Below are 7556 nucleotides of genomic sequence, written 5' to 3'. Positions count from 1 at the left end.
GACAGCTACGTACGCTCCTTTTCCATCCCAATCTCTTCCCAACCTATGTCCTTTAAATCTTTCTTTATGACATCCTCCCACCCCAGCCGCGGACGACCTGCTTTCCGTTTAGCCCTAGAAGGTTGGCTGAGAAGGACAATCTTTGGCAATCTGTCATCCTTCATCCGCAAAACGCGTCCTACTCATCTCAATTCTTCTCTCATTATAGCCCCATAAAGCGGGATTGAACCATTCTTTTCGTACAGCCCACTGTTCGAAAAACGGTCTGTCATCCGGGTACCCAGAACAATCCGTAGGCTATTTTTCTGGAAAACATCAAGCAAATATTCATCCGCTTTTCGGAGCGCCCATGTTTCAGAGCCATATTTGATCAAGGTCGTCACTAGCTTATAATATTCTAATCTTGGTTTGCTCCTATTCTTCGAAACTTTTTTAGCTGTGACAAGAAAAAAAACACACTGATTTTCGGCTATTCTACGTTTAACATCTTCACTGGTCCCACCATCCTTACTAATAATACTACCAATGTAAGTGAAGTTATCCACCTGGTCAATTTCAATTTTTTCGTTACCCGACGTCACCTTTTCATCTTCACTTATTCCTAGCCTTAGTAACTTAGTCTTCTCAACATTAGTTTTGAAATCTATTCTATCACCCTGAACTCGCAAAACCTCTAAAAATTTATTCATTTTGGTCACACTTACATCTAGGATGCTTGAATTATCAGCGTAATCTTAATTCAGGAGAATTTTTCCTCCCCATTTGATTCCGTGGTTTCCCATTGCCTTTCCTGTGCTGCTTAGGACATCGAAGTGATACACATAAAGGGGTATCATAAAAGGGTATACACATAAAGGGGCATATCACATAAAGTGATACACATAAGAACACAATCCTGCTTAATTCCTGATTTAATACGAAACCAACTGCTAACCTCATTTCTTACCTTAATCGTACCAGTGTTATTCTCATACATAACACTAACCACCTTAATGTATTTGTCTAGTATATTATACAAGGATAAGACCTTCGCTAAAGCTCATCTACCATGCGTATATGTAGATTCCCTGTTAATAATTTGAGTTTCCAGGGGGTACGAATTGACGAAAATGTATGGAGTGAATTTTTTCTGTTTTTCCTTTTTTAATTGAAATGTAAAAAGAACAGAGGAGATTTCACAACGATCGGAGAAAAACAATTTTTGTCTCATTTTGGAGTTTCCTGATTTGATCTTATCATATTTTTTTTCACATATTTTTCCCTATAGGTTTGTTTGGTCATATGCCCAGTAGCTTGCTAGCTAATAGGAGACAAAACAGATTTCAGCTAGTTTGGGATTCAGAAATCAATACGTTTATTTTATTCCAGAATATTTTCGCCGTCATTGTGACATATCCTGCATATCTAAGTCAATCAGGGAAACAAAAATTGTCGGGTCAAAGTAATAGGGTAAAGAAAAAGTGTCGGGTCAAGATAATGAGGTAATACAAGGTAATAATAAGGTAAACAAAAATTGAACGTAATAAAAGGGTAACACAAGGTAATAATAAGGTAAACAAAAATTGAATGTAATAAAAGGGTAATACAAAGTAATAATAATGTAATAAGGTAAACAAAAATTGTCGGGTCAAGGTAATAATAAGGTAATGAGGAAAACAAAATAATCGAAAAAAGAAGAAGGAAATTACTTCGCCATAATACCGAAGGCAAATGGACTCCACCCTTTTAGGAATAATAAAAGGAAAACATGGGGAAAAGATTGGCCAAACTGTGTGTTTTCCATGCTTATCGACTTTTCTCTTAAAGATTTAATGCATGATGAATTTACATTTAATATAAATTTATATTTCGAAATATTTCCGTGAAAGTCTAAGCTAGCAATCGACTTTCCTTTTGAATCACTGTCTCATAATGGCTGAGGGGGAATGGACATCTTAACTATTTAAATTCAAAACCATATGATCGAAGAGGTTAAGGAAATGAAAAAGTTACGCCCAACATTGTCGAACTTAATACAATTATTCAAAAAAAAAACACAATTAATCCGTTTTTGGCTGTTTTCTTTTGGTAATTTTGGTGGAAATGAAATTTAAATAATTTCTGAGGCCACACTGGCTAATCATGACAAAACACAAAATCGCAAAGAAAAGAAGAACGAGGTCAATAAACAGCTAGTGAAAAATTGAAAATTATGCAACTATTTCGGTCAAGACCTTCGCCTGACCTTCCTCAGTGCAGAATAAACTGATAAAAATGTAAAAAAAAACCTTAAAAACAAAACACAAAACTGAAATATGATGACCCTTTCTCAGTAACGGTGAAAGGGTAACTGAATAAAAAAAACAAAAGTCTAAATGACATTTCACAATTTCATCTTACTTACAGCACTCTTAAAGGCTAATCGCCTTTAATTGCTGTTGGGATGGCGCGAAGCGCCATCCCAACAGCTAGTATATATAAATATATATATATATATATATATATATATATATATATATACGTGTGGTGGAAACCCAGGACGTGTGGTGGAAACCCAGGGAGATCCAGGGAATTTAAAAATTCAGATGGATAATTAACCGCTTCATTTGGTTTCAGAACTGTGTCGACTGACTTGTAAAGGACTGCCTGGTCTCGAATCTTGGTCAAAACAATATTGTTGATTTCGTGGACTTCTTTATTCTTGGCTGCCAGAATCGCTCGTTCACTTAGCCATTTATGATTTTTATAATTGGTTAGAATATTCGGAAATACTTTTTCAACCAATTCATTTTTGGACGTCACTAAATTACAGAATTCAGCAGGCAGTTGTATACGTCCTGAACTTGTGTCTTTACTTGTGTGTCTTTACATCCTGAACCTGTCTTTACTTGTGCCCATAAATTAGAATTTTTCAGGCAAGCATTCATTTCGTCTGCAGGGGTTGATCTAGGTATTATAGGTAATGTTTGCCTGAAATCTCCCGCAAGCAATATTAATGTGCTGCCAAAGGGTTTCGAATTTCCTCTCAAATCTCGCAATGATTGCTCCAGAGCCTCGAGTGATTTTTTGTGTGCCATTGTGCACTCGTCCCAAATAATAAGTTTGTATTGCTGCAATACTTTACCCATCCCAGATGATTTGGAAATATTTCACGTGGGTGTTTCTGTAGAATGCAAAATCAGAGGCAATTTCAAAGCGGAATGAGCAGTTCTTCCACCAGGCACCAACGTTGCGGCTATTCCGGACGACGCAATTGCCAACGCTATCATCTTTTGATCGAATTGATGCCAGAATCAGTTTTATCACAAATGTTTTACCAGTACCACCTGGTGCATCCAAAAAGAAAATTTCTCCAACGTTGTTATCGACACAATGCATTATCGTATCATAAATGTCTTTTTGCTCAAACGTTAACTTATAAATATTATTTTGTACATACAAAATCCCAATCCTGAAGAGGTTTGTTTTCCATACATAAGCACAAATCTTCAATAATAACTAAAATGTAGTTATAAATTTCTGATGGATAATCAAAAGTCATATCTGACGTCTCTAACCGTTTTCGATGGAGTATATCTTCGACATTTTCGATTTAAATTTCTCCCATAACTCTGTAGGAGCTGAAGGAGAGCAAGTTGTTAGTATGGATCCAAACAATGCATGAATTTGACTTGGAGTTGACGTTTCGCACGCGTCATTGATGCAGTTATCCCAGTGCTGGTCATTCTCCAATAAATTCAGAGCTTGGCATGCACTACGGTAAGTGTCATGTTTAGTACTGTTTACACTTCTCAAATACTCAAAGGACGTCGGACCGGGTACATTCACCAAAAGCAGGCGTAGAAAGAAGCATTCATGTTGATTGGGGTGATTGGTGTAGAGTCTTCCTATCGTGGTATTTTTGAAGATGGTAGGTGGGCCGTCGACTGACCCACCCTGTTTCCGACGTTCAAATGATTTATTTTTAGCATTCCACGTGTAATACGAAGGCACTTCAGTATACAGCAGTTTTTTTGCAAAAGAATCATTTTGGCATAACGAAAAGAAAGCAGTTAACGTTGTATCCGGTGGATTCAGGGCTTCGCCAAACAGCCTCATTACTGCTTATGTATCTTCCAGCCTGATAATGTACGATTTCATCGATATCACTGATTTCGGACTGCAAGCCAAAGACTGCCATGTCACTGCCTTTGTTGACGTATTTACATATGTATTTGATTGTCTTTACGGATTTGTAATATTCAACGTTTATGTGTGCATTAAATGTTTTTAATAATAAAGGGAAATATGGAACAACCCACTGGTTATCTACTTCGATGGTGGTACCGTTACGCTTCTTTATTATTGATATCTTACCACCATCTTCAGTAGATCTTCTTCTATATTGTGGGTAACCATCATTGCCAGTAATTGTGTTGGGTACTAAAAGTCGAGGATATTGCTTTGTGCACCTTCCTTTGGCCATGCATGGTGATTTTTCGTTCAGTGCACCGCAAGGTCCATGCATCATATTTTTTACCACAATACCATATAAGCCCTTATCGACATTTTCATCAGGTATTTCAGCGGAAATCACATCGTCAATTTCATTAGAAGTAATTTTATCATGTAGCCAGATTAGTATATGTGCGTGTGGCAATCCTGGTTTTTGCCATTCCACTGATTACATCCAGCATCGCACTGACCCAAACACTTTAAGTTTTACTATGTAGTTTATCAGTGATTTCAACTTTTGCCGGAAGACACGGGCCGTAATGTCATGTCTATGAACCGCCGATTGTCCTTGAAGTAAAAGCTGCTGTATCTCGTCCCAAGATTGATTACATGTAAATGTAATAAATAAATCTGCTATATATATATATATATATATATATATATATATATATATATATATATATATATATATATATATACATATATATACATATATAAATAAAATAACACTCCTCTTCCATGGTAGTAACTATTTAGTAACCACGAAAACTTTTTTTGGTCAAAAACTGCTAAGCTATATATAAGCAATAAGTAAGTTAATTAGTAGAGCATAGTAAGATAGTAATTCTAAGAAATAAATATTATCTGCCATCTAGTGTCACTTTTCAAAACTAAATACATGAAAGAAAAAACTATACGTAATGGCCAATAACAATGGAGGAATTTCGTAAGAGCTAATGGTTTACTGTTCTTTTTTTTTTATCGAGAGAGAGAGAGAGAGAGAGAGAGAGAAGGCTTGAATCTAGGGGCTTATCCTTTCTCATATACATTTAAAAGTTAGAGCTCTTAATCCTTTTTTAGTCATCTTTAAAAAAAGGTCAATTTTTTTCAAGTAGTTTTTTGTAGCCATTAAAAAATTAAATATATTTAATTTTTAATCTTAATGTTATATTTTCAATCTCCTAGGCTTCAAAAAATAGAAACCTGTGACACATATTTCAGCAATAAAAAACAACATTGTGTGGCTTTTGGAATTACTAATTATGAGCTAAGACATGCTTTCTTTGGAAATTTCTGTTTTGAAAATTTATTCTACAGAGAAGAACCTTTATGTTAGTACCAAATTAAATCATATTTTCTATAGACAGTAAAAAATTTAAACAGCTTAATAAGTGAAAAGTAAAACAAGAAAGAAAGGACATAAAAAATAAAAGAAAAATAGTACGTGGAAAGAACGAAAAACCAAATGTGAAACAAATATAATGTATAGCAAAGCATTTTTTGTGTGTGTGCGTGCCCCTGACGATTAAAAAAAAATTACTACTTTCCGAAAATATGAATTTTAAGGAATCTATCTTTAAATACTTCAAAGATACAAAATCAATTTATATATATACCTATCAAAACGTTCAGGAAGAATAAAATACAATAAAAACAGTGGATAGTGCAATAAAAGAAAAATCGCTGGAAAAGAACAAAAAGTCAAAGGAGTTGACAAGAGTAAGAAAGTAACAAATAAGAGTTGCATCACGGCAACAGCAGTTCTTTTCATCCCAACACTTTTAATTAATTATTCATTTCACATCTTCATAACCTTTATAATACTGTTAATATTTCAGTATGTATTTGATTGTTTATGAGTGGACACGTCTAAAAACTTATTCATAATAATATGAAAAATTAACTTAATTTGTGTTGTTGAGGAAATTAGTGCAGTAATATGTTTTTGATCTCAGTTCCTGACAGAAAAACGATTGCAAGCCGTAAAGAAATGCCAAGTTTTGCCAAACGCTAGTTGATAGTTGTTTTTTTTGCCGAAACCAGTGCGAGTTTCCACCCTATACTCTGTTTTGTAAACATTACTGCAAGGTTCTTAAAAAAAACATACACTTATACTCTTGCGAATTTTTCATTTTGTTTTCTTTTGAAATTCAGAAGTTGGAGCATATAGAAAAATGTAGTCCACTTGTTAAAATGCCGCAAAAATATATTATGTATGACGTGGCGATATATAATGCAAAATTTGAACAGAACTACGAAGTAGATGATTGTATTGTAAATTGTGGAGTTTTGTTTTAAAAGAGTTTTCTGCTCCAAATCTTTTTGCTGCTACTAACAACTTGGTGATGAAGATGGGGGCAATGATCTGCTTTGTTTTTTATGGAGTGCCACAGGGTCTATCGGAGTATAACGTTTTGAACCCCTTCAAAGGGATGGTTGGGTAATATTTATATTATCGAACTCTGTTAACTGTTCTGGAATTTGTAAGATTTCTATCCATCTTGTGTAATACAACATAGTAGTGTAATACGAATGCTGCCTATTGATACCTGAATATTAGAACTCAGCGTTTTAGTTTTTAGCGTAATTGTTGCCATTATATGCATTTGTATTACAGTTGGAAATATTATGTTGTATTTCAATAAAATTTTCTTTTCATCGGTTTTGGATATTTTTATTTAAGTATATATCTTATTAAATGAAGAGTGTACATTTTTTTCTCTCTCAAACATGGTACCATATTTTTTTTTCTGAAAATTGACATACTAGCACTTTCCGCTCTTAAGAACTATCTAGCCAGGTCACGACTCTGGGTAAGTTCGTATCCCCTCCCAGCTTTCCACCTCTTAATATATTTTTCTGACTGGAATTACACATCTGTCAGCCTGAAAGTTGACAGTGGGTTCCAGGCCTTAGAAAGGTTAGTACGCAGTAATTACTACCCTTAAATGTTCCGACCTGGTTAATCAAATTTGTATGCAGAGAATTCTTATGCAAGAGAATACACATATTAGACTAATTTTACGAAATATTTTTAAGGACAACTATAGCATCGACAATATTTACGGGCATGAAAAAATGATCTAAATATGTCGCAGCTTTTGGAAAATCGGTTTCAATTTCGTAGCCCGCCGAATATATTTCTCATAAATCATCTGCTGACTGGAATTAGAGATTCTCCAGTGTAAAAATATGGATTTGGATTCCCGACTTTCATTCTCGAAAATTCATTTAGAGCTTAAATTTTGGAATAATATTTTTCATATGAATGGCGTTACATTCATATGCGTTTCTTGTCTTTATGTATCCTTTACTTGTGTACAAGCTTGCTAAGCTCAATGAATAGCACGTCGGACTTCTAA

Source organism: Artemia franciscana, unplaced genomic scaffold (assembly GCF_032884065.1).
Source record: "Artemia franciscana unplaced genomic scaffold, ASM3288406v1 PGA_scaffold_23, whole genome shotgun sequence".
Classification (NCBI taxonomy): Eukaryota; Metazoa; Arthropoda; class Branchiopoda; order Anostraca; family Artemiidae; genus Artemia; species Artemia franciscana.
Note: the sequence above shows the minus strand (reverse complement) of the source record.